The 26,644-nt window shown below is 39.0% G+C and overlaps 1 long non-coding RNA gene across 1 annotated transcript in view; it reads right to left on the bottom strand.

Moving 5' to 3' along the window:
* The window catches only part of LOC127142775 (uncharacterized), a 54,817-nt gene extending 40,802 nt beyond the window's left edge, over positions 1-14,015 (bottom strand). Inside the window, exons 1-2 of the long non-coding RNA XR_007813824.1 lie at positions 13,728-14,015; positions 13,206-13,495 (exon numbers count right to left, since the gene is read on the bottom strand). This is a non-coding gene — a long non-coding RNA (uncharacterized LOC127142775). The remainder of the gene's footprint in view (positions 1-13,205; positions 13,496-13,727) is intronic.
* Between the last annotated feature and the right edge of the window lie 12,629 nt (positions 14,016-26,644).

Raw genomic sequence — 26,644 nt, forward strand, 5'->3', positions numbered from 1 at the left:
AAATATTTACCCCGGAAAATGCCTAAAAGTTCAAAAAGGAGATGGCATTTCTCAAGTCTCACAGGGGTGATAACACTTATATGTACCCAGATGAGTTGAGAAAAGTGAATTATTAAAGTCCTCTCACACTTTCACTCACTTTTATGCAATGACTGGGTAATTTCCACATTGATAGGTATAATTGTGATAATTGTGGACCACTGTAACAACAATACAACTTCAGTTATTCAATAAAAAGGTGTAAATCAGTGCATGGTTATCTTATGTAAGTATAAATCTTATTCTTGGAAAACCCATTATTTGCCTCACCAGCACAGCCTCACATCAGGCTACCTCACATTGAATTACACTGCACAGGGTTTTCTATAAAATTAAAATACATTTTCATCTTTTAGATGTTTTATTCTCTGTAAGTTTGATTGAATCACACCTCCGTGGCCACAAACACATGCTTATCTTTTTTTTCAGCTCAGTGAAATGGGCTATCATTTTACCCCCGCGTGGTTCATCAAAGATGCCATTTCTCACCTTAAGGTTTGAATTCTTTATCTGTCCTAGGGGAACATTAAAGCAGGCAGACCATAGAATTGCCTCTTTGTTGTGTACATTGGATTTGTGTTTGAACAAGATGTAATGACATTGTCTGCAAGTTGCCATGGTGCTAGAAAGAGTCTTTGGTACATTTCTTTTTTTTACAACTGTCTGATAGCTTTTTGTTGTCCTTGTCTTGTTCTTTTCTCCCTTCATCCCCCACTTTCCTTTCTTTGTCCTTGTTCATAACTGTCAAACATTTGTTACACCAATAATCTCAGAGCTTACTTGATGCTTAGATGATGGTGTGAAAGCAGAGCAGATGTTGTCAGCTACTATTATAAAAAATCTTAACATAGTATTACAGTACAGAAAGGAGAAAGACCAGAAAACTAACAAAGGAACTGATTTCAAATAATTAAACCATAGTTTTGCCCTCACACTAGTGTAAAGCAGGTCACAATTATAAAACTAACTCTGACCTTAAAAAGTGTGCCACACTACTCACTGACAACTGACAATCAATCATGGCTGCTCTCCACTGTCAAAAAGAGGAAAACATGGCTCAGTTTGTGGTTTGCAAACATTGCTGTGAGTGAGCGGCGACAAGAGAACATCTTGGTGACCCCTTGAAAATCTTTTTTTCCTACTATATTTTCACTCAAGTGTCCTATGGGGTGGGGAGCCCAATCGGCCTTGTATGAACAGCCCAGAGACCACAGCAAATTGGATCTTTTCTGTAGAGCACGCAACTTAATAATGGTATGTAACCAATAAACTTGGAGATCTAAAATTTCAAGCCTAAAAAAAATGTTACATATTTTTATATTTTTCAGGAGAGGATATCCTGACATGTTACAGAAAAAGCACAGGTATAAATAAACAAATGAATGATGGCTGAATTCCATTTAGCTGCCTCAGTTTCAGGGTCCTGGTATAGTGCGTTTCCTACTTTGACAAGTTGAAAGTCTGTTGTAAAAAAGGCCTATTTAAGCTTTAAGTCAAAGTCAAGTTGACCTTGCCTTTTTTAAGCCATTTTGCAATGAGTTACAATAATAAAAAAGTGACTATACCAGTGCTTACTATATTAAAAAGTAAGCACTGAAATATGATGTGTCTGTAATACCAAAGAGAGTGAAATTCTTTTGGATCATTTCCAGTAAAGCATCCTTGTGACTATTAAATCCACCACACAGAATTCAACAGCTCGAAGCGATAGCTCAGTTGGTTTCTAGTTTATAATATTAGTCTTGCTTACGATAGCCTAGACCTAGAAAACTTTACTACACGTTATATCAGAGCAATAATCAAAGTCTACCCTTGTGCTCCTAAATGTTCCACATAACAAAACAATTGCAAACTAATTCTTATTTTCTTTAAGCTATGTAAACACAGAGCTGTGCCTCCAAGCATGCTTAGTGACATCTTCCTGACATGGAGCTACTCTACTGAGCCGGAGACTGCAATCACAGTTGTTTCATAATAAACGACGCTGGCTGTGTACATCGTAATAGAAGCCTATGTCACCCCTTGCAGTAGTATGGCCCTTTAATGTCTTTTTAATAGCTTTTGGATAACAGTGGTGCAGAAGTTATATCAAGCTGTGTTACACAGGGCAGTACTTGTTAGCAGGATGAATTCATTGTTGGTTTTGGTCTCTTCAGGGGAGTTGTTGATGATAATAAAAAGACAAAACAACACGTTTTATCCTTTAAGTGTAACCATACAACTCTGAACAACCCAGACCAAATGCTAGCGTCAGATTTGAAAATGACTCCCTCTGACGGAGAAATAATGACATCTTATTCAAGCACTGGGAGCTGTCAAGCCTGAGGGCGTGTGACAAAAGCAAGATGGAGGCCCTGAACGATCAATACTTCACTCTGTATGAAGCAATAGGCATTAAATACTCCTCTTTCTGCTCCCCTAGGAAAAGAGCAAACATATCAATCAAAACCCAATCACCCATGCCCTCTACATGCTCACAAACCCTGGGGCTACATACCAGCTGTCCTATGAGACAAAACTTTCTTTTAATCTTAATTGTATTATTATTATTTAGAATTCAGACACGTATGTTTAGTCTGTGACTGGCTGAATGACCTTAGCAAAAGGTTAGAGGCTCACAGAGGTAATGCAGTATAGATTCAGTGGGAAGGATTTTGGCCTCCCTCTGTGGACGAGTTTATGAGAAGAGATCTTGCAAATGACTGTTGACAGGGCAGGGGGCATTCATCAAGAAAACAAGCCACATGAGCACCGAGACCAGAGTTAGGGCTGGAATGAATCTCATAGAAACAAATCTAATCTAAGTGCTGCCAGAGAACCCATTTATAATGTTAAGATCACAACATGAATCCACAGAGAGAAGTGCAAGGGGGAGGGAAAGAGAGAGGGAGAGAGACAGAGGCAGAAGGGTACCAATTGAATAAATGAATGTATAAACTTTGTAGTTGGAATATGGTCTTTTGAGGCATTATTCTGCTTCCCCATTGTTAAGCCATGAGGTAAAGGAGTTTGAAAAGGAGTCATTTTGGTATTAAAGGGCTATTGTTGGTAAAGGTCCAAATTCCTAGTGGTTTTAGCCCATTTACAAAATAGAGTTTCACATCCTCTGCACCATCTTGTCTGCAGACAACAGCTCTCTTGGGGTAGGCTGGTGCATATCGAGGAATAGTAGCATGCTTTGTCTTTCATAGCAGGTCTGGCAGTGCTGTCTGTTGACTGATTGTCAATACAGTTAAAACTTTGAAATGGAATGGAAAGCAAACAGTAGACGGAACTGCGCAGAATTCATCACATCATCATCTGAACCCATTTGACTGAAATATTGCTAACAAATTATGTTTCTAATAAACATAATGAGAAAACATTTTTAATGAGTGTGCATCTGCAAAGTTACTGACAATGTACAGTATTTCATGTGCCTTCCCTACAATGCTTTCTCTGCAGCAGATGAAGCATAATTGAGAAAATACTTCGTTAAGATTAGGAATAGATGTGGTTCTTGGTAAATACTGAAAAAGTCAATGCTGACTTTGTAAATCTAAACCTAACAGCATGTGAACATGAATCCCACTCTTCACTAGTTGTGCACTTTGTATGCCCAGCATCCAACCTTGCCCACCTTCCTATGAATTCTGTGGTGGACATAGACATAGCACCTGCACAACTAGAAGAAACTGTTAGTGAACATAATTCAGAATATTATATTTCCTTCAAGACATATTTGGCAAAATAAATTTATACTAGTAGTGAATAAATGTAGTGTCTACAGTGAACTACCAATATAAAAATCAAAAATCCAAATCCTTTGGATTAGCTCAGGTCATAGCCTCAAATTAACAGTTCCATTAGCACAGTGGAGTATCTTATGAGGTGGTGTTAACCACAGACTGTTCCTGAGAAATATTGATTAGCTTGCCATAGCTTGCTGAGTAGCACCTGAGCTTGATAAAAATGCCAGTAAAGTCATTTCTTTATATCAAAACCAAGCACAATCTAGGATAATATCACACTTAAGTTTTTGACACATTTACAAGTTTTGTGATAGAGCTGTTTTGTGATAAACAGCAGGCTTCCACATAAGAGTGCAAACGGAGAGTAGAAAGTACATATACATATATATGAGAAATACATTCTGGTCTTAAGAACCAAATGAACAAGGTTTTGTCCAGTGGATTTCAGGTAAATTGGATTAGTTGTTTCTATGGGCAATCTCTATCAGGGCTTTTTTTCTTCTTTTCTTGTTCTACAAAAATTGGCAATCATGTAATAATCCACTTATGAGCGTGCAAGCTTGCTTCACAGCAGACTCAGCAGCGGTTTTCACTTCAGAGGCCACGACCACCTCAGGCTGCTCTATCATGAGCTCTCCCAGGCCAAACATAGAGCTCTCATCTTAGAGCTTCCTGTGTAATCCCAGATCAAAGGTCCCAGGGAAATGGGAATGGATTCTGCGCTCTAACAAGCACACTTTCTCAGATGGAAGAAACTGAACCCATTTTTCTTTATCTTCCTACTGCAGGTTAGCTCACTCAGTGGACTGAAAGATAGACCATGCCATGATAGTGCGGGCCTTGTGCGTAGCAGAACACACAGGGAGATAGGCTGCGACGCCTCTTCGGCTGTTTGATGTCTGTTTTCTGCCCTCCGTTTTCATGCTCCCCAGAGTAACAGCTGATGATAAGCAAAGGAGTAGTCAGTAAATTCTAACAGAAAGGGGTTTCACACAGGACTCTGTGGGATGTTTCAATATACCCACTATTGATATGCATTTAATTTCAATCAATAACACACAACGAAACAACTTTAAAACCTTATAGTCATTGTCTTGATTGGGACACACTCTCAAACATCGCTTCTGAAGTAAAAAGAAAACTAGTTATCGATAGTGACTTGAAGCATGAGACACAACATGTCTGCTTTAGCCACATTTTACCATATTTCCTGAACCTTAACAAAAATGCTGTTGTTGTCTAAAGCTAACAACAGATGGGACGCCAGTGTCAAGGTCCTGCACATTGTATGTCCACCATCTAATCTGACCACCTCTCTATGACTTGTGTGATGTACATAATGTAAATGCAAAATGTAGTTTAATTTGAGACTGTCCTCCCAACAAAAAAAAGAGTATGAGTTGTTTCAGTAAAATGTTTACATTTAAGTGACAAAGCCTTGAAACTGCCCTAGATTATGACACCTGCCTGTTTGGAGCAAATAGGGTGCCATCGTTATACTGAAGAGCCAAAAAATCTGCAGATAAAGGACACTGGACTGAGTGGATGAGTTAACCACTCTCCTTTTCCCATTTCTTGAGACTGGTTTATTTTAGCTAAAATTGTGGTCATTATTGTAACCAAGATGACAAAGGCCCTCTAAGCTTAATGAAGTGGTTCCTCAACCCCAACCAAATTGGATTTGATATTGTAAAGGAAGCTTTTCAGCCAACATATTTTATCATTAGTATAAAAGCAGTAAAAACCCTTGTAGATGTTTTTATGTTCTTGCTGGTACCATGATTCAATAGTTGCCTGTTGCATGCCCGTCTGCCGCTCTGACTATCAGGAAAACAGAAAGAGACAAAAACGGAGAGGCTTACTGAGATAGAGGGAAGTGAGAAGGGAAGATCAGAGAATCAAAATCTGGCCCATGTTCAGAGTCTCTGTTTCATGCTCCGGAGCCTTTGAAAATCAGAAGGGCTGACTGGCAGCCAGATCTGAAGTGATAGAGGGGGGAGGGGTATGAGGACAAAGAGAAATGCAACAGGAAACATCAGATGGAGTCAGACAAATCTAAAAGGCAAACAGACTCAATAAAACATCAGTCACTTTTCTCATGTTTTCTACAGCCCTCCAAAAACAGACAAATATGATAACTGAAAAAAAAAGATGTTGACACCACTTTGAAGTACTCCAAGTATTTCAGTTAGATGACCATAGATGAACCCTAATGTCAAAACAAAAAGATTCCCACTCAGAAAAACAGGGATCGTGATACTGTATGGGTTGTGTGCAAATTGAAACTGATTTTTTGATATTAGTTAGTCATCTGTCAACATTTGTCTATGTCTGAGTTTGAATGTTCCCACCTAGTTGTTTACAGAATTGAGTACTCATTACAGAAGGGAACTATTTTCTGCTTCATGTGTGGATGCAAGGGCAAATTAGCACCCCTCCTGGAAATTTCACACTATAAAACATCTTCAGCACAGCAGGTGGTATCACTTCCACCAGGCTGCTAACAACTTTGAGAGACACACTGTGAACCCTAACATTATGAACAAATTGGCTAGGATGTTCTAGCATATCAGAGTGCCAATTTATCTAATGAGTGTGATGGCTACCTCTTTAAGTGCTGCACATAAACCAAAGCATTGATTTTTGTCACATGGCCACAGTTTGCTGGAGAACACCAAGGTCACAGTGAACTCTCTCCTTACTAGGGAAGACCCACCCCCCCCTTCCTTATTGACAGCTGTTGCTGAAATGTAAAAAACACCATGTTAAGTACAAGTTGCTCCTGCCAAAGTTTTAACACTGTCTGCTTTCAGACAAAGGCAAAAATACTCAAAGAAAAAAAGAACAAAACAACTATTTTTTAGGGTTTCAGTGCTGAGAAGTGTCAAATCAGCTGTGCAATTTAAGAGTTCTACTCTCGGCAATTGCAAAACAATTATTCAGTATTAGGACCTGCTGAAGAAAGTGTGTTGACATATAATGACACATAGACAAATTTGATGCCATTATTGTGACAAAGCCTGACAATAAATACAGTTTGGGGTGATCAGAGTTTGGGCAGGAAGACACACAGGTGCGGATCATGATGATGGTTAAGGTTTGGTTAAATTTAGGCACCGACCAGGGCTAGCTAGTGAGTATGGCAGCTTCAGTAGAAGAAAAGTAGTGACAGAACTGGAAGCAAAACATTGCTGTTGCTTTCCACTGCTAGAGAAAGTTCTTGGTGAGTAAAGGAGTGAAGTTTGATGCTGAACCCTTGATACGTCTTCTAGACTGTTGTTAATGCTATCCTTGGCTATGTAGCTATAGCAAAACTTACAAATAATCTTTAATTCATGCAGCAGAGTGCTCTAGGATGCACTGTCAGCTGATCACTACTTTGTCCAGACTGAAATCTTAGTGGTGGATAGCTCAGCTGACTGATTGACTGTTGTCACTTTGATATGTGACAGATGATTACTGCATATCTGTTACTTTTGTATTGCATTACATAAACAAGAATTGGAGCTGTCTGAGTGAGTGTTTGAAGTGATAATCAATAGGTAACAGGTCAGTTCCGGCACACGAGCCAGGGTGGGTGTGGGTTTGCAGAATTGGACCTGTGCAAAACCCTGCTTTGAATTCCACCAACAGTATCAGTAAACTTTTCTATATGGTTCAGCCTTAAAAAAGGAAAAAGGTATCACAAAAATAATATTAATCTGTAATAGTACATATTTACAAAAGAATCAAACGCCTCATTGAACTGGTACTTTAGGTATTGTATTGTATCAGAGTGTTCTCGTCAATTCTTCTCCCTACAGGATGCTGCATTACTCATTTGTAAAGAAGGTCAGAATAGCAAAAGTACCCTGTATTAGTTCAAATAACTGCATGCATTCCTTACCTTAACTGATGCAAGAGAGAAAGACTCTTGAAGGACATTTGTCAACAATTTTGCACAATGACAGATTAGATCATCAGTTTGTACTGGAAAACTTTTGTCTAATTCAATAGTAGAGGAGCTTAAAAACCATCTCTCTTACCCAGACACAGTTATGACAGACTCCAGATCTTTTCAACACTGTGTTTCCTCTCATAGCACATATGTGATTTTTGAGTGTGAAGTGGGTACTTAGTGAATCAATACCATCATTTGAGTGAGGCAGTATGAAGTAGAATAGCATTACAGTCAGTTAGGTTTATCTGCTGCAGTGTGTGGGAGGAAACTAATAATGTGACAAAACAAACACCCACATGAAAAAAGCAGCATTGTTCCTACACACCACACATTCTACAACATCAGACCTTCACTGCAAAGTTGGCTTTAAACTTTCACAAGAGGATTTTCAGGTATTTTGCTGAAAAGCATGTCTTGATTATAAAGACATGTTCCTCTTTCTGCCCATGGTGAGTAATCCAGCAAACATGTGACAAAATAATGAATGAATGAATGACAGATCGGTTCAATTCATCCTTCACTTTCTGCTGAATAGCTGTTAGGTAATTAAAAAGGTTTGCCTTTTTTGTCTTTTTTTTGTCTTTTGTGTATTCTTATTTCATTCCATCTCGTATTTCCAAGTTTGTGTAATACACTGTAGGTTTTACAATGCTCTCTATTAATAAAAACAACTAATATAATTTTATGAGTAATAGATGCCAAAATAATTTTCCTCAGGTGGGGCTGAATTGCTGCCATGGGAAGAGTTTTGTATTTCTTTTTATGAGTATTTTCCCACTTAATTTTGATTTTGTTTCTAAATTTGGTAAAAATGTCACCCTCCGGGACTGGCGTAGTTGCAGGCACTAATATACACACATACACACCAAGAAGAGCTCTGTTAAGAGCACTGACGTCAAACAGCAAATAGAGATGGCAGTACAGTTTGACTTGGCAATGCAAGTCTATTCTTGGGAATGCTACCTGCTGCTTCAATAAAGCACGTCAGCATGAAATACATAGCAACATGCAGGGAGTGTTATGCCCCCCCCGTCCCATTGGTATAAAGTAGAGACAAACACTATTCAAGGTGCACATAGAGCGCAACATCAGCAGGTGGGTGCTGGGGTAGTGCAGGCTTCATCTTTAAAAGCAGCAACATAAGTAAGCAAACATCAGTGTTTACTGCCAGGTGGTATGGTTGGAATCACTCCACATTATTAATAGGGATATTTTCCAATATATATGTGTGTGTGTGTGTGTGTGTGTGTGTGTGTGTGTGTATGTGTATGTGTGTATATATATAACAAATGTATCCAAAATCACTCAGAAAATAATAAAATACATTTAAAGACCAATGAACTGTGCTCCACTGATATGCATTGCCCGAAATGAAACAAAAGCAAGAAATACAGCTCCAATTAGATTATTACAAAAATTTGTAAAAACCAAAAATGTTAGCTGACGACATGTGACACATGACTTCCTACCAGATATATTAATATGTGGTCTAAAATCGCCAGCAGGATTGGTCGGTTCTGCCCCTCCACTAGTTGGACCGTCAGTCCCAGGTCTCCTCCAATCAGGCTGCTCCCTGATTTCAGGTTTACCACAAAGCATTCCTCCTGTTTTGAGTGGCATTGTAACAGAAATATTACCCCATACAAAAATTATCTTTCTGGCAAATGCTTAAGCTACAGCCAACTGCTTATTTTTATGTTGATTAGTCAGTCTGGAGAGAACTCTATAATGCTGATCTGCCTCAATACAGGTTTAATTATGTGGAAAACATGGACCTAAAACCTTTGAACTGTTAAACATTCCCATACCATATGTAGCCATGATGCTTCCTTAGACAAACATTTACAGAAAGTGCCAGCTGATGTGAGACTGACCCTCTGTCATTTAGTCGGAACTGAGCAATACTAATACACTGTGTTGAGCTGTGTCAGTTTCAAAATGAAAGGTTGGTGTAAAATCCAGCTTTTACAACCCTTGTTCAATTTGATCTATGATTGATGCACAAAATACTACTTTAATTCAATATTTTATAGTCTAGCAGCCATAGTAATTACTATAAGCGCAAAGTAGAAAGATAGTTAACGTAGTATAAAACTCACAGGAATTCCTCAGATGGAGCACAATAGGGCAAAATGGGAAATTCACATTCTCACTCTGTCTGCTCTGAACACACAGCTTGCATTTTTGATAATGTCTTATACATTAGATATGAGCACACATGTTAAATGCAGAGCTATTATGTGCCGATGAGGGCTGAAAGTAGAATTGTCTTATACTATACTTACATTATTGTCAGAATTATGTCTTATTGTGACATATCCACCACATGCACATATGCTTACTGTTTATGTACATGTTTTTATATCCTCTCAATTTTTCTGGGTAGCAATGGCAGCAAAATAGAGAGCACGTTGAAGCGATTTGTTGAGTGCAAGAGGCACTGACAGCAGGGGACAAATGTATATAAAAGCATCTACTACCTGACCTTCAGTGACAGGTTACAGCTAAAGCTGCGACATGCGTCCTGAGATGGCCTTAAGAAAAAGGGTGACTGGGTATCCTTGACTATTCTCTGCAGCAGATATAAAATAATACTGAGCTGTGGGGATTAACCTCTCATTCTCTGTTTTCCTCCTGATGTCTATCTCACACACTAGCCCTCCCTGCCTGTCATCCTTTCACTTGATTCATTGATTTAGCCCTGTAGGCAAGATGAGAGTGCTGTGGTGGCAGGATGAAGCACTTGCTGAGGGATATGGACATGACTGTAGCTAAGAAGGAGAAATTACAGCTTGTTATACAATTTGGAGGCAGTGGTAGCCTAAAGGCTGGAAGAGTGCAGTTCTGATTGGAAGGTCAGCAGCTCAAATGCCTGCGACACCTGAGAGGAGTGAATGGGAACACTTTTCCCATGGTCAGCAACTACTGCTGGGAGAGGCAGTTAGGGGACACTTCACCGACTATAAACTCCACACCATATATTGGCAAAAGAGAGTCATGCCCATCACACAGAGTGATCTCTGTATTACTTTCGTCAGTTATGGCAGTCTGTTTTAAAAACACAGGTACAATCAGTCATTAGTCTTCTGAAACGCTCAATATCTATCTATCTATCTATCTATCTATCTATATATATATATATATATATATATATATATATATATATATATATATGTATATCACATGCATCATGTCACTATTAAAATAAGTGTCTATTAAAATAAGTGTGGTAGCCTAATTGCAAACTATATTATGGTAAATTGAAGTGATGGGATTCACTGTTTTCTATTAAGAATAGTTCTGAGTAAAGACAAATGAGATCACAAAGTAAAATGAAATCTAGCATTATGTGTTGCAGCCTGCAGTGTTTTGAATTAGCAAAGACAAAAATATGGTAAAGAATGTGTCTCTTAATTGACTTCATCTCAAGTGCATACATCTCATTGGTTATCAACTTAATCATATATCAACTGCAACTGAAGTATTAGCTTGGTAGCAGTGGCTAAGCTAACTAAAGACATTCTATTTCAGTGATCAGAGACAGAGATCAGTCAGCAGCCAATGGTTTAGCTGCAGTGCTATCCTAGGATGTGTCAGAAAATATTCTAAAACCACAAAAATTTCAAGGTTCACTGGTTCACTGACTCCTCTAGTGACATATACGGCCTCTGGGCTATATGACATGAGATCACTGGTAAATTCTTGAAATCTTATTAAATATATGGCAGAAGTCTCAGACAGCTTAATTTCCCATAATTTGGGGAGTCAGTTAATTACTTGTGTGGGCAACAACTTAAGCCACAAGACATTTTTTTTATATATTTTGGCACCATTAACAGTATGCCAAATTAGCTATTATCAGTTCTTGTTAGCAGTAAACACATGATGATTCTTAGGCAAGTTCTGGAGTTAAAAGGAGCATCTTTTTACTATGATTTTTAAACAGCTATATGGACATTTCCTTAAATGCACCGTCACCAACGATAATGATATCCTACACAAGTGCAAGTCACACTGAAGCTAACAAAAATGTGTAGAAAATGTGTAAATCTGTGTGTCCAGCATTGATTGTGTTGATGACACAAATTGCAGCCTTCAAGTGCTCAGGGTTTTAAAATAGCTTAATTGCCTCCATCAGCTGCATCACAGCCACTGCTGCAGCTCCAACTGCTGACCATGTTGGAAGACAGGCCAAATCATCAGGACAAACTACAATAACTTATCTCCTGTTTTTAGAACAGGGGCCTGCATCTGTCCCTTTCACTTCATACAGTGTCTTTGCCTCATGTCTCTTCCACTGTGCCTCCCCCTCAACTCCCCTCACAGTCTGAAAACCTCTGATCTTCCTAATTCATGTAAGGACTGCTGATGTAAAACAATGTTTACATAACGCATGACAATGACTGTGCAGTTCAGTCAGCTCAGCCACCAGCAGTGGCACTACTGTCTTGTTCTGAATTAATTTCAGTAAATATTTAATGAGCTGTGACAAAACAAAACTGAAAATAAACGGAGAAATCATAGGAGGAGTACAACCAGAAAACAATTACAGATTGTCACTTAATCATGCCCCGAGTGTGGGAGCAAGCTGACAATACCTTAATTACAATGTCACAAAACTGGAAAGGAGTTGGTTCAGTCAGCCAACCCATGTGGAACCGATTTATTTAAGTGAACGCGTACGAGTATGCACAGTTGATATGTGGTGTCTAGGCTCTGACCTTATCATTCCTCACAAACACACCCGAGATCAGCACAGGGGCCAAATACTGCACAGAGCCCAACATTTGCTATTCCATTAAATGTTTGTGTGGGTAGCAAAAAGAACAAATATGGATATCTTTAAGTCATATTTCCTCATTAAGTGATATATGATAGTTCAAGTTAATGAGGAGAAGATAAGCATCAAGTAACAATGTAAACAATACAGTAAGTTCTCCCTAGTTCATGTGAAATAGTAGCTGGAGAATTGTAAAGTGATCTGACAAAAAAGTCTATTCTCTGATGTTTAGCTGAATATTAAGTGAATGAATATGACTATTTATGGAAAGAGCCATTTAAAGTTTACAAGCATGACAGTCACATTTACAAACTTACAACCAATATTCAATATTACCTTTTACTAAAGATGCGTGTCTGCTTTGAGCCAATAGAAACCCCGAAAACAACCAGCAAAACCCAAATTATCCACCGCACTTAAATACTGAAGAATATTCAAATTTAATACATTGTAGCCTACATATTTGGCACGAGAACATTATTAGCATGTGCTAAACGACGACCGTAAATCTCAGGCACAACAATAAAGCACTTGGCAATGTCCCTATTTATGCTAATATAAATATAGCACGTAGACACACAACAACAGAAATTCGCAGCTAGCAAACACCAACCCATCATACAGTTAGCACAACTGTTAGCCTCAAAGCGACAACAACTGAGCAGAGCAAAGAAAATTTCTCTCAATACACTTGTTAGCACAAGTAGTCTCTTACCTTGGTGAAGTGAAGCAGGAAATCGCTAAGGTCTCAACCTGTGGACAGTAAACTCCGTCTTCTGGCTTCATGGTGCGTTTGATGACAACAACTTCGTGACGGCTGAAGAATGGAGTCCCGAATCAGGTTAGACTGTTTCGATTCCTGTAAAGCTGCCCTCGTTGTTATGGCTTTGGTTAGGTCATGACATAGATAATGTTGACGTTAGGCAAAGATGGTATCCTCGACAAAGCTGTCATGAAGCGTTACATTCCCAATGGCCCCAGTTCAAAACCAAGCGCCAGCCTTAGCTGTCAACAGGAAAAAAAGAAGCTTGAATTAAAAATTATTCAGGCCGACCACAAGTCACACAGTGACAATACAACAAAACTGAGACAACATGACAGAATTGTCCTCCACTACCAAACACAGCCTTGGCCTTACATGTAACATTATAATTCAGTAGCTTCACAGTAGCTTTATTTTCCTTAAAATGTGAGGAAAAATCTGCAGTAATGGCATGGCTTGTTAAATTTTTTTTACCTTCATTAAGTCATCAAACTACAGAGGAGTTTGTTATCACATTATTAGTTTCATTAGGATGTCTCTCCCTGTTGCCATCATCACTGAGTCCTCCGAATTGTTCAGTGTTAGTGTGCTTCTCAGACAGTGCTTAATGGACATCAGTGTAACAATGTCCAGCCACATGCCAACACCAGTCCCAGGTTCAGTGTCCATGCTATAGCCTCTCTTCCACCAGAGACAGCTTGACATGTCACAGCAGGAGGAGCACAGGTGTAATTAATGTCATAAATGACTTAGAGGGATCCTGGCTGGCCTGGCTTACCCAGAGCCATTGTTAACAGAATTAGCTGCACCTGTGCTTCCCCGCTAGGACAAGTCAACACGTCTGCAGAGAAAAAAGGCTTACTGACGATGCTCACTGCTGTTTGCTATCAGCACTGTAACTGCTGCCTCTAACAATTTCACACATTTTTCACCATCAGTCTGCTTTTGGTCTCTCCCTCTTTTTTCTCTGCTCCCCTTTTGCTTGCTTTTTTTTTTAAATTTTTTTATCAGCATAATAATCCATCCAGATCAGTCAAGCAGCCAGTTGCTGGAAGGCTATGATAGTCCTGTTGGGCACTTTTGAGGGGACATGATCAGACTGTTGGCAGACTGGCTTCCTCCTTATTTAATGTCACTGCAGCAGCAGATCTTACAGTATAGTATGGATATGAACAGAGCAAGTGCACTGACAGCTTGGAAAAAACACTTATAATAGTGATAAAGGGTGTAAATTACATAAAGTAGACCTTGTCATGTAGCATCCTGTTTAAGATAGAAAAGGAGAGAGTTTTGGCCATGACAATGACAGTGTTGAGAGTTGCTGAGAGCACTTTACTACATTGACTTAATCCACTGAGTTCACCTTTTTCCCCTTAACATTTCATTGAAGTAAATGAACATGTACGTCTTAAAGTTGTTTTATCCTCCATACAGTAATGCAAATGCAAATTTAGAATCACAGCAGGTTTTATTCTCCCAAGTCGCACTTCAATGGTCCTTATAGCTGTGAACCCACATCACATAACTTCCAATTTTTCACATAATTGGCACATTGTTGTATTTTATCCTCGCCATTTGGCAATCTCATAATGCCTTGACTTTTAAAAACCCATAATTCAGATGAAAGATTGAGTGACTCACAGCCAAGTAGAGCTGTTTTCTCCAATGGCCTTTTGAAATTCAGCCAAGCAAAATCTCAGTTAATTAGAAGTGAACAAAGATGAGGGAGTGAAGGAGGAACACTGAGGTTGACAGCAGTTTTCGGGCCCTGGAAGAAACAATGATCTGTTGTGGGTGGCACTGAAGGAAAAAAAAAAAGAATGATGGCACAGAGTGATAGGAAGTTGTACAATGTGAAGCCAGTAGTGATTTCATAGAATCACTACTGGCTGTGAAATCTGTGCAAACATTTATTCAGCATTGCAAAGAGAAATTACTTTGCAAAAGGTATAATACAAAAATTGAATTTGATGTAGAGTAATTGATTCAAATACACACACTGACTGATTTGATTAACATTGCCATGCTGTCAAATTATTATTATAATTATTGGTGCTGTTAGGAAAGGGGTCAGCAGAGTGATCCTGTGTGAATAAGAAAGTTTTTTTCAGTTCTAATCAAAGCCCATATTAACCCATGACTTTGATTTTACTCAAGGTCCCTCTGTTATTTCTTAAATTGCTGAAGTCATCTATTTTCTTATTCCCATGTGAATATTCTATGTTTTTAATATGTGAATTAAAAATTCCACTGCAAATTACCCACCGCATTTCCCCAAACACACAAGTCATCTGATAATACAAGTCCCATGTTTGTTTTCCCCTTTTCTTATTTTCCCTGGAGGATTCCTGAGCTTCATGTCTTTTTTTCCCTCCTCTTCTCAGTCGAGAATTATTGAGGCTATTGCAGAAATAATTAATGAGAGCTTTGATAGCATTTTGAGAGCAAATTCAGGCTCATCTAGCTGCTCAGTATGGAGACAATTCAGGCAAGGGCCACACTCAATCCATCAAAAGAATAAAATCTTGAAAGATAATGACATGGATGACATGGATGAGTGAGTATATTCCTAAATCACCAGTCCTGAGTGAATGTGGATGTTGATAAATGTGTTCTGAATGTTCTTAAACCTGGACAGTACTAAATAGGCCAGCCTGAAATCTCTGGCTTTGTGATAAATTGCTGAAGCCTAGATTCAGCATCACGAACAAAGCACTTTCCAGGATGTGTGAAGAGAGGAAATAAACCTGACAGATCCCCACACTGTTCCGCTTTTGGTTTTTGCATTGAAACATGTTTGGGATTGTCAAATTAAAGCACATGGTTCTTTGAAAGTCACTCCTTTTCATGCCCTTGATGCGAATAGACAAGCTGTTCCATGGGAATTGGTGCTCAAATGTCAAAGCTGATAGTCTTTCTTCAACACAAATGGAAACATTACTTTTGGCTTTAAGGGAATGAATTGTCAAAGTGACTTCTTGAGTATATTCCTCTGAATCACATCCGATGTTTGGCACTGTTCTGTTTCTCTGCAGAAGATGATTGGCTACAAAGCAAACTGTTTTGGTAGCTCATTACACAGGAGAGGCATCAGCTCTGTGTCTCCTCTATTGTCTCTGGAATAATAAGCCACAGTAGGCTACCTGAACTCGAGAGCAACTTTCACCTTCAGTGTGGCTTTGAAGGGACAGACATTTATCACCATCAGCATCCACAAGGCTCCACTACTCATTCACACATTACCTTAATTAGGATTTTATGAGAGGTCATTCCTCTTACTCTGCCACTTAAAGAAGTGCATTGTAGACATGAAAAGGGCAAAACAAATCACATTTATTATCTCCGTTAACTCACCTAAACTCACAGTGCTTCCCGCAGTGCAATAAGAGATGTTTAGAGCGCTACTGTAAAATTGGACTGTAAATGTACTCTCAATGGTAATTAAACATTAATTTATAGCTTTGTGTTACTAACAATATCCCACACCACCACCACCCCCCACTTTTCATCATCATCAGACATGCTCACCCCAGATGAAGAGCTTAAAAGCATATACAGTTCATCAAGTCTTGTGGGCTTAATAATAACTTAGAAAGATCTATGGTCTGCAGGGATGATGTTACCGATGTTGTAGCTGCCTTCAGAGAATAAGCTGTGGGTAAGATTCTCTTTCTCCTCCAGCACATTAACTTGCTGTGAAGTTAAGATGGTAAGGTCAGGGGACATTTCATGTTAATGAATACATGAAGAACAATATTTCCACCCAGCAAGTCCTTCAACTTAAACAGCTGTATGAGTCGTTTGTCCCTATTCTTGGACACAACTCGGGGGCAGGCATACTGGGCCTGTGTTGTCATAGTAACAATAATGAACATGTGGTTGCAGAATGCTCGGAGTTTGGTTCGGTTTAGGAAAAGAGGTTTTGGGTTAAAGTATGTACTATGACTTACAGTATGTGCTTGCTACAAACAGGAGGGCAGGCTCTTACCGCCATGATGACATTTGATGATAACACTGGAAACCTGTTGAAAAACTACCAAAGACATTACCGTTTATACTATGAGAGAGATGATTGGACCAAATTACATGGCAATCCATCTCATAGTTGCAGAGACATTTTTCTCTGGAGTAAAAATGTCAACCTCATGGTGGCACCAGAGGAAGAGTCAGAAAAGAGTCAAAAATTAAGATTCATCCTCCAGGGATCCATTTCAAACTGGACCAAAGTGGTGGACCAACTGACAGACTGAATGACATCATTGCCATTACAAGAGCCACACACAAAAACAAAAAAAAACTTTTTTGCTCCCTTTGCTCCCTCCTTTGTAGGTGTGTGTTTAAACTTCATTTACATTTCTAAAAGCACCATAGACTAAAAGGCTGAAATTGCTTCATTTCCTCCTCCTGTCTGCTCCTGATCCAACAACGATGGCAATGCAGGTGTGGGTGAATATGAACAATTCTCTGTAGTTAACAGAGGGCTTTGTCCAGCTGTATATTGCTGTGGCTCTCAAACAAAATCTCTAAAGAATTTGATAAGATGAAATCCTGTTTCACTCAGTATGTCACATTATGAAGGCTCTAACTACAATTTAACTGTGTCTTTAAGTGACTAAAGCCTGATCCACAAACTTTTAGTGGACTTGCCAATAAATCAAACCTGAGGAGACAGTGATTTGACCATTCTCATTCACACCCACCCACCATTAGGTTTGAAGGAATGGAAAAGCGCTTGAAGTGGCATATCTTTGATAGATCCTGTTAGTCAAAAAGGGCTTTAACATGAGTCATTAGACTGTGTGACAGGTGCAGTCAATACCGAGCCAGCATCACTCACCTGCAACTGGAAGCCCTGTTCTGTGGCACTAATCTGGCAATCAGGCTGGATTAAATAGGGGGGGTGTCTTGCTTCATCACTCTCCTGTGTACCTCTGTCAAGGGCGCTGTCCAGTTATGTCAGCAACATCCCAGGAGTGGACAGGAGAGGAGAGGAGAGGAGAAGAGAAGAGAAGAGAAGTTGCTAAAGATCAGGAAATCAGAGGAGAGGCCTGTGACGCCCTGATGGTTAATTTCCTCTCATTAGTCAGATCCAGAATCCAGAGGAGAGGCCTGTGACGCCCTGATGGTTAATTTCCTCTCATTAGTCAGATCCAGAATCCAGGACACAGAAGCAGCAGCCTCATGCACTGACATCTAATCAACTCCTCATTCATATCAAATGTCAAATCAAGGCACAGAATCTGGGCTCCTCATCCGTTTAATATTGTGTTATGGCCAGATTTGTCTTTAGCTCAAACAAGTGAATACTCATCATGTCAGACCTCTATCATCCTTGTCATTCAGAAAATGAGCCCATATCCCCTTAATAAAAAAGAGAAATGAATAATCTAATCTGCAGATATTAGATCTGTCTTATTTGGAGTGGGCTGAATGAATAGAGGAGGGGGGAGAGAAATTCTAGACTAATGCACTTTTTTCAAAGTAGAGCAAACGGTTCTTCTAGAGGCATAGTCTCCGTGTACACATCATTAATCAGGAGGCACAAAAATGGAAGTTTGCTGCTTTTTTGTAGACAGTATTTCAAAGAAACACTTGAGCCAGAGAAATGCAGTATGCTTATCAGCATACTTACTGTGTGGGAGTGTATGGCACTGTGTCTGAGTATATATACCTGCATAGAGATTGCTGAATAGATTCTAGTCGTGTGCATTTACAAAGCACATTTTTGAGTGAGAGAAGATAGGGGAAGAAAGGATGAAATCTCCATGACACGGAACCCATGTCTTTTGTTCCACGATGAAGAATAAAGTATCAAAGTACAGTGCAGGCCGCATGGCGACATTTTTATCAGTGTTGTGCTAACTTGGCTGAACTCTCCCTCTGAGAGGCTGATGAAAAGGCATGGCCTTGTGGAGGAAGCAGGCGGGTGATTCCATAGCTGCTGTTATCATTTGAATCCAGTACTGCTGAGTGTGTAGCTTTGGCCCCCTGAGTGGATGGGAAATGACCTGCCTATATCTGCCTGGCACTCTCTCTGTCTCCACCTGACTCCCTAGACCCTTCCTCAACACAAGCTATCATGACCTTTTGACCTCCTGCACACAAAATCTCTAGTCTCTGCAATGTAGTTGCATTGTCTTGTGACCTGTTGTGTCTGATTCATGATGCTTTCAAGAAACGCAGCGGGAGTGCATCCATGGAAGTCTCCGGTTCCATCTGCTCAGAGCCGCCAAACTGGCTATGGCTTGTGTGGCAGATAGGGGGAAGTTATCACGTAAAGTTGTTCCGGGCATCGAGCCTGTCAGTGATTCAGTATTTTTGGCATGGCCCTTTAATGCTCATGTGCAGGGGGGAAATGCCCTCCGTGTGAGAGAAAGTGTGACCAAATGTGTGAAGGTAAATCGAGGTTTCTTAATCGCTCTGACCAGCAATTTCAAATGTGCTGCTCACATGCCAAGACTCTCTATGAGTAAACACACATGACAATTTCTACATTTAAGGGAAACTGGGGCTTTCCAAAATACTCTGATAGCAGTTAGTGTGGGCCAAATCCATATTTATAAGCGACAGCCAGGCGACATTCTTTGCCTTCAGCAGGCTGTGCAGAGCAGTAAATTGAATTCTGCCACGCAGCTCTCCCTGACAGAATGCTGAATAAGTGAGAGGATCTGTATTTTAGAGAAATGCATGACTGGTGGCCCGCATACACATTAGAATAAAAATGATATGTTGGGTGGAAAACTCTCATGGCACTTGACAGACAGTGCAACTGCACAATAGCTGCTATTTTAAAACTGGACATGACAGAGAGACTGTTTTTAGATTGTCAGTAAAAGGCAAAGATTAATGGTATTAGAGGTTATATAGTCTTGAAGCTGCTGACTTTAGAAAATTCTATAAAATACTGGAAAGCATCCAGAATAGATTAGTGCAATGTAAATAAATATTTTATTTAGTCCATTTTCTAATTTGGTCAAAACTTCACAGACTAAATTTTTTGCAGCTGGGGAGACAGAAAATAATTCCTTTGGGCTTTTTGCATTGTGCAGTTGGCAGCCTTTTCTTCACTGAATTAAATTCTCTGATACTATTGCAACATGGATTATTATGCATAATTAATAACAGCCACAGCAGTATCATTTATTAAGTCTGACAGAAAATAATTTAGAGCTGCATGAATGGGAATTGGAGCAAGCAAAGGGTTTTTCTGCAAAAAAATTAACAGGGATTGGTATCCGTGCATGCATTATCTTGCCAGCTACCCAGGTCAGGAGAAGGTAACCCCCAGCTGTTACTTGAGGATCCAATGGCAGTCTGAGGTCAGCTGCAAGAAGCCCCTAATTATTGTTTGGACTATAAGACCACCAAGACCACCACTGGGTGTCTAAATAATGTATGTAGTGGTGTGTATATAGATTTCCTCTCTCTTCTTGTTGATATTTGGGCCCACTAGAGAGAAAAATATAAAGTACAGATTTAACATTACCAATATATTCTAAAGCCCCAGAAGAATTTAAAATGGCCACAGTCTTATGTAAGCATCACCCTCATTTGTTGTCTTAAAAGTTCACCCAGTAATTTAAAGATCAGAAAATGCCTTCAATTCAGGGAATCAGAACATACACAAAGACAACAGAGAAACAACAGGAACAGTATACTGCAATTAGAGATAGGAGCTTTAATTAGATGTTTTGTTCTGTGTCCTAGTTTAAAATTCCCTTGCTGCCAACTTGGGATTGTTCTTCAGCATGAATCTTCTCTGTGTTCAGCGTCGTGCCTCCATGGCTCAATTCACATGTCAAAACGCAACACCGCATGCACCATATTCATTGCTTTTTTAATTTTTTTTTTTTACTCCTGCATGCTCTGCTTTTTGGATATAGTACTATAGCATTGCTTCACATGGTTTTTTTTTGTAAATACAACCATGGAGAGAGCAACATTGATTGGCAGAAATAGCATCAGTGAGTGAAAGCCAAAGAAAAGCTATCCATGCAGGAACACCCACAGAACTTGCAGAACTCTGCTGATTTGTCAGCTTGCTTTTGGATATGGATGATAGACCTTAGTTAGAAGAGAATACTATCTTTCGGCAGTATTGAGAGAAAGAAATGCTCTGAAAAACACGAACAGCAGGATTGTCTTTAATCCACTTTGAGTTTTCATGTGTAGTCGTGTGGCAGAGGCTTTCTCTGTGTGGCTGCGGGGGTCCAGCCCATCACACTTCAACATGTCAAAAGTGGAGTCAGTACAGTATCTCAGCTTTTGAAATCGGGTGCTGTCCTGATCTATTCAAAGAGTTTTAGATAGATTGTGCATTTCTGAAATAATTTGTTAATTAGAATTGGGCTTTTGTTTTGAAATGGTAATTAAATGCCACTTTTCGTGGGCTAACAAAGGTAACATGTAAATAATTCATGTAATAAAGCAGAGCAGTGTGCTCATACATACTGTGAATGACAGATTATCCCCTGAGCCTATAAAGCTGCTAATCAGTAGCAGTTGCTCCAAGGCCTTTACCATCCGCTGCTAGGTGTAGATGTACAGTAGCTATGATGAGCAGAAACAGAAAAGCAGGGCATAAGGAGGCATTACCAAAGGCAAGCTGCTCCTCACGGGTCAGCTTGATGTTTGAAAAATAGAGCAGCTGAACAGATGACAAGAATAGTTGATTTTTATGACATTTCTACTCATTTACAACGACTGAACTATAAAGCAACAGGGGAGATTAAAGAGAGCGAGAGAGGGGAGGGAGGGTGGCACCACAGAAAATGTCAGATATGAAGCCATGACATCAAAAGCACACGACACACTCCCCGGCTCTTGGTTCTTTTGGCCTTGTTTCTTTTTCAGGTTGGAGTGCTGCAGATTTGTATGAAAGCTATTTTTTAGTCAGTTCATTTGAAGTTCTTCAGATTTTCTTTTCATTACTTTATGTCTGATTCTGAGCTGCCTAATTCCTCTCTGCTCTTCAGTTTATACTGTATATTGTGGAGTGAAAAACCCTTTTCACGGGTATTGTTGACTTTCATAATGTAGATATAGCTATTGGGAGAGATGAGGGCATGCCTTCACTCCCCCAGATTGATGTGTTTTCTTTCTTTATCATCCACCAGAGTGGAAAATTATCTTTAGCTCCTCACAATTTGCCACAAACATGAAAGATATACGGCATGTACAATAGAACAAGAAAAATTATAAAATGTAAAACATGAAACACTATTCTGTAGAACAGTCATTGCTACCCAGTTTTTGTGTTTAAATCTATTTTTTCACTTTAAATCAGCATTTTAAACTGAAGTTGTTTTTTACAGTCCCTCTGATTTACTGAGACAGATTGATGACGTGGGCCCCCACCAAAACCTGCAATGAAACCTTTGCCCTTGGTTTTGAGGTATTGCTAATGTCTGAGGTAGTGCAGCTCATCCACTGAGACGCTTCCAAGCAGACAACAGATCGATACGATTTGATTCAGCCCTGATGTCTCCTTGCAGTATCATGTGGTGCAATATGATACAATTCAGTACAGTGTGATGCAACATTATGAACATTTTCATTGGAATTCTAATAACATATGACTGCTTGCAAGAGGAAATTCTAATTGGTAAACACGCCAGTTACAGGGAGGGGAAGAGTGGGGGGCTGGTGTTAACATGCTATTTGGATCCCATTCATAAATTAGTCAACTGTAAATAACACTTTCAAATGAGCAACTGATTTATTAATGAAGCTTTTCTGCAATGAGATATTCTGTGTTAACAATGTGAAGCAAATAGAAAAAAAGAGTAAAATAACATATTTTTGTACTGTAGCTGTGTAAACTGAAAAACAGCATTTGTTAATGTCATGCAAATCCTATAAATTATATTTATATATAATTTGTTTATATTAATTTTATATGTATGTATTAGGCTTATCACATCACACATGCTCTATATTATTTAAAATCAGCTGCATTAAATTACTGCTGATGCAAAGGGAACCTTGAGCCTACTGTTGCTTCCTTTCAAATCTGTGACCTGTAGTGTTACAATATTGCAGTTGCAGTTAAATTTACAAATACAACTAAAACAATTGATAAACATCCTATCAACTCTGGTACCAGAACACTGTCTCCCAACAGTAAGAGGGAGTGTTGCATTATATCATTGTCAGTTGTCTTCTAAGTATGTTCCATGTGTTTAGCATAAATAAAGATTCAATTACAAAGAAGAAGGGTATTTCTTTATTGCACAGACTATGCTATATGTCACAGAGATGAATATCAGAAATGCTACAGTATGGTTTATTTCAATTTATTTTGTTTTGCACTTATTTTTCCATGTATACATGGAGTGCACAAAATGACACTTAAGTAATTCTAGTAATTTAATACAAAATTATACAAATTCAGTATACTTACTTGTTATACTAACTGTGTTTAGAAAATAGTGTAGAAAAAGTGAACTCAGTATTGAAAAATGTCTTTTATTATTTGCAAAAAACTGAACTGCACTTGCTGTTGCCAAGACAACAGGACTGAAATCTTAAGGATTCTAACTTAACCAACCTTTACCATAGATAGATAGAGAGAGAAGGGGGGAGGGGGATGGGGGCAGATAGATAGATAGATAGATAGATAGATAGATAGATAGATAGATAGATAGATAGATAGGAATTGCCATTTCTAGATGCTAAAAACAAAAGCACAATTGGAATACACTGCATCTGTTCAATTTGATCCTGAGCTCAGTGTGATACAAACTGAACTGATGCACATTAGCTTTACCTTAAACAATAAGCTGGACGCATCGGCCCCAAATCTGTGAATTATCACATGTTGTCTGAATACTGAATAATTAAATAAAAACATATGGAGGTAATATTATTGTTGTCAATACATTATTTCCTGTGTTATTTCCTATGGTAATAACAACAGCATATGCATCAACACATAACCCTTGTATTAAATAGGCTTACAGTTTACACTGTGCTTGACTCACACCTGGCCTTGAGGAATACATGCGTGTGTGAAATGAGAAGATAAATGTGTAGATGTGCTCATAGCTACCATGGTGGTTAATGTCAATTGGCCTGTGGTAAATTTTGTGCTCTATTTTGGTTGTAACCTGATGATTCATGTGTGTCCTTTAATGTGAATACAATGTACCCACTCACACATTCAAACACAAATACTCCCTCCACACACACACACACACACACACACACATGCTTGCTCTGTTAATACTCAGACTCTGATTAGATGCTTAACTGGACAAAATCTTACCACTCGCCCATACAAGTCACAGTTGCATTCAGCAGATGGTATTCTGCAGAATTATCCACAACAGCGTTTTTGCAATGTGACACAGAATACCTTCCAGCAGATTCTCATCAGACCAAAACAGGGAGAGAAACACTTTCTGGACTGCTTTGCAACTTCATCTTGTTGCATTAGTGTCCTCAAACTGAAAATTGCTGAAGGGACCTTGGATAAAGAAGACTATATTCCAGTGAATTTGTGTTCCTCTGTACACAATAAACACTGATTAGTCAGAATTCATATTCTAGCTTGAGGACCAGTTCTGCGCTGTGTTATGAGGGAGGTGTGATGCTGTTGATAAGATGTGGCTGCAGTGTAGTGAATGATCCAGAACAAGTATGAGTGGAGGGAGGGCAGCCAGGTGAGCAACAGTCAACTGGCTCATGTCTGTGGTGTTGAATGAAATGTCCTTTGAATGGAGGTTGGTACAAACACTCATGTCCCTCTCAAGGTCAACTGTAATACTTTAATGAATATTTAACTTTAACTCTTTATCTAGTGCCATTGTCAGGTCAACGTTATAGTCTGTTAAAATACTTTGATTTATTACCAAATACCTCAGCTATAGCTTGTATTTAGCACTAATTAGCAAATGTTGCCATGCTAACACACTAAACTAGGATAGGTCAGCATTTAGCTCAAAGTGCCATTGTGTCTATACCTGACGGAGCTGCTAGCTTGGTTGTAGAATCTTAGTTTTGATTCAAACCCAATTTTTTCATTTATGGTCAAAAAGTCTGTGACCTAAAAACACACTTCATCAAAATCAACCATGACTGAAACTTCAGGATTACTTGAACTTGAAATCTGAAAAAGCAAAGCGAGTAAAATATCACTTGCACTACTACTATTTTGTGTTATGGTACCTTTCAAATAACAAATGTGAATTGAAATCTCATATGAAAATGCTAATTTCACATGCTTCATGTGCTTCCTTTGCAAGGGGAATGTGGTACATTTTTAGAAAGGTCAACAGTGTTGTGCTCAGGGTAATTTAGGCTATGGCTAATATTAAATATATTTTGTGTCATATATTCTGAAAAACTAGATTTTCTTTTGTAATTATACAAATAGTAGAGTAGCTATAATTTAATTTTTTGATTTAAAAATTTAAAAAGGGTCCTTATTAAGTCCACACGGTCCTCTCCTTTTGCTACGTGGCTGATGAAAAGTATTTTTATAATAACACACAAATTTCCCATGTTACAAAATTGACATTAGCATGCCACTACAATAACCTGGGGAGATCTAAATGAGTTTTGCTGCAACACAGAAAAGCCTTGCATTCATCTTGCAGTGGAAGAAAGATTGGTTTTATGTAACACATGGGGGCATTTTATTTCTGATGAGTAGACCACGGCCGGGATGATTGCCTCACATCAAATGAAAGGAGTTTGCGGAAACCTGACAGGTTTGGCGCTCACAAGGGATGAGAATAAGAGCAAATCAGCTGATTATACAGAATCCTCCCTCTCGGCAGGGGCTGCTAATTCTGACGCCTGCATGCACAAAATCATTAATCAATGAATGCCTCCAATTATAGAGCAGGCAGCCCATTCATTCATTCATTCATTCCTACCTTGCTCTCAGTTTCTGGCCCATTTCAATGCAGCTACGGTACATTAGGAGGACTGACTCAAGTGTGTCTTGTGGTCTCCATTGTTTTGATTCAACAACCTGGGAGAAATATTGGGGAAACAGTTTCTGATTAATATTGTCATTAGGAAAGATAATTTTTTAAATATTGCTTGAGAGACTCTAACACATGTTTAGCAGTATCCTTGTGTTTTCTCACATATCACGTCATGATTTACACATGGTTATATGATATATAAAGTGTGCTGAACAGTGTCCCTGTAGCAGAAAACACACAAACTTTCAGATGTGTAGCAAATGAAATCTAGCTGAAAAGTAAGTTGGGCCAGTCTGCTTCATCTGAAAACATCTGGAATTTACCTGTAAATAATGAGCCTTATTTCTTGTATTATCTGTTAATTATCGAGTCTGGGGGATCTTTTTGTCTAACCCCACACTTGTGAATGTGTTTTTCAGTGTGATGGTACACTGATCATGCTCACAGTAATAGATA

Source organism: Lates calcarifer, linkage group LG9 (assembly GCF_001640805.2).
Source record: "Lates calcarifer isolate ASB-BC8 linkage group LG9, TLL_Latcal_v3, whole genome shotgun sequence".
Lineage (NCBI taxonomy): Eukaryota > Metazoa > Chordata > Actinopteri > Centropomidae > Lates > Lates calcarifer.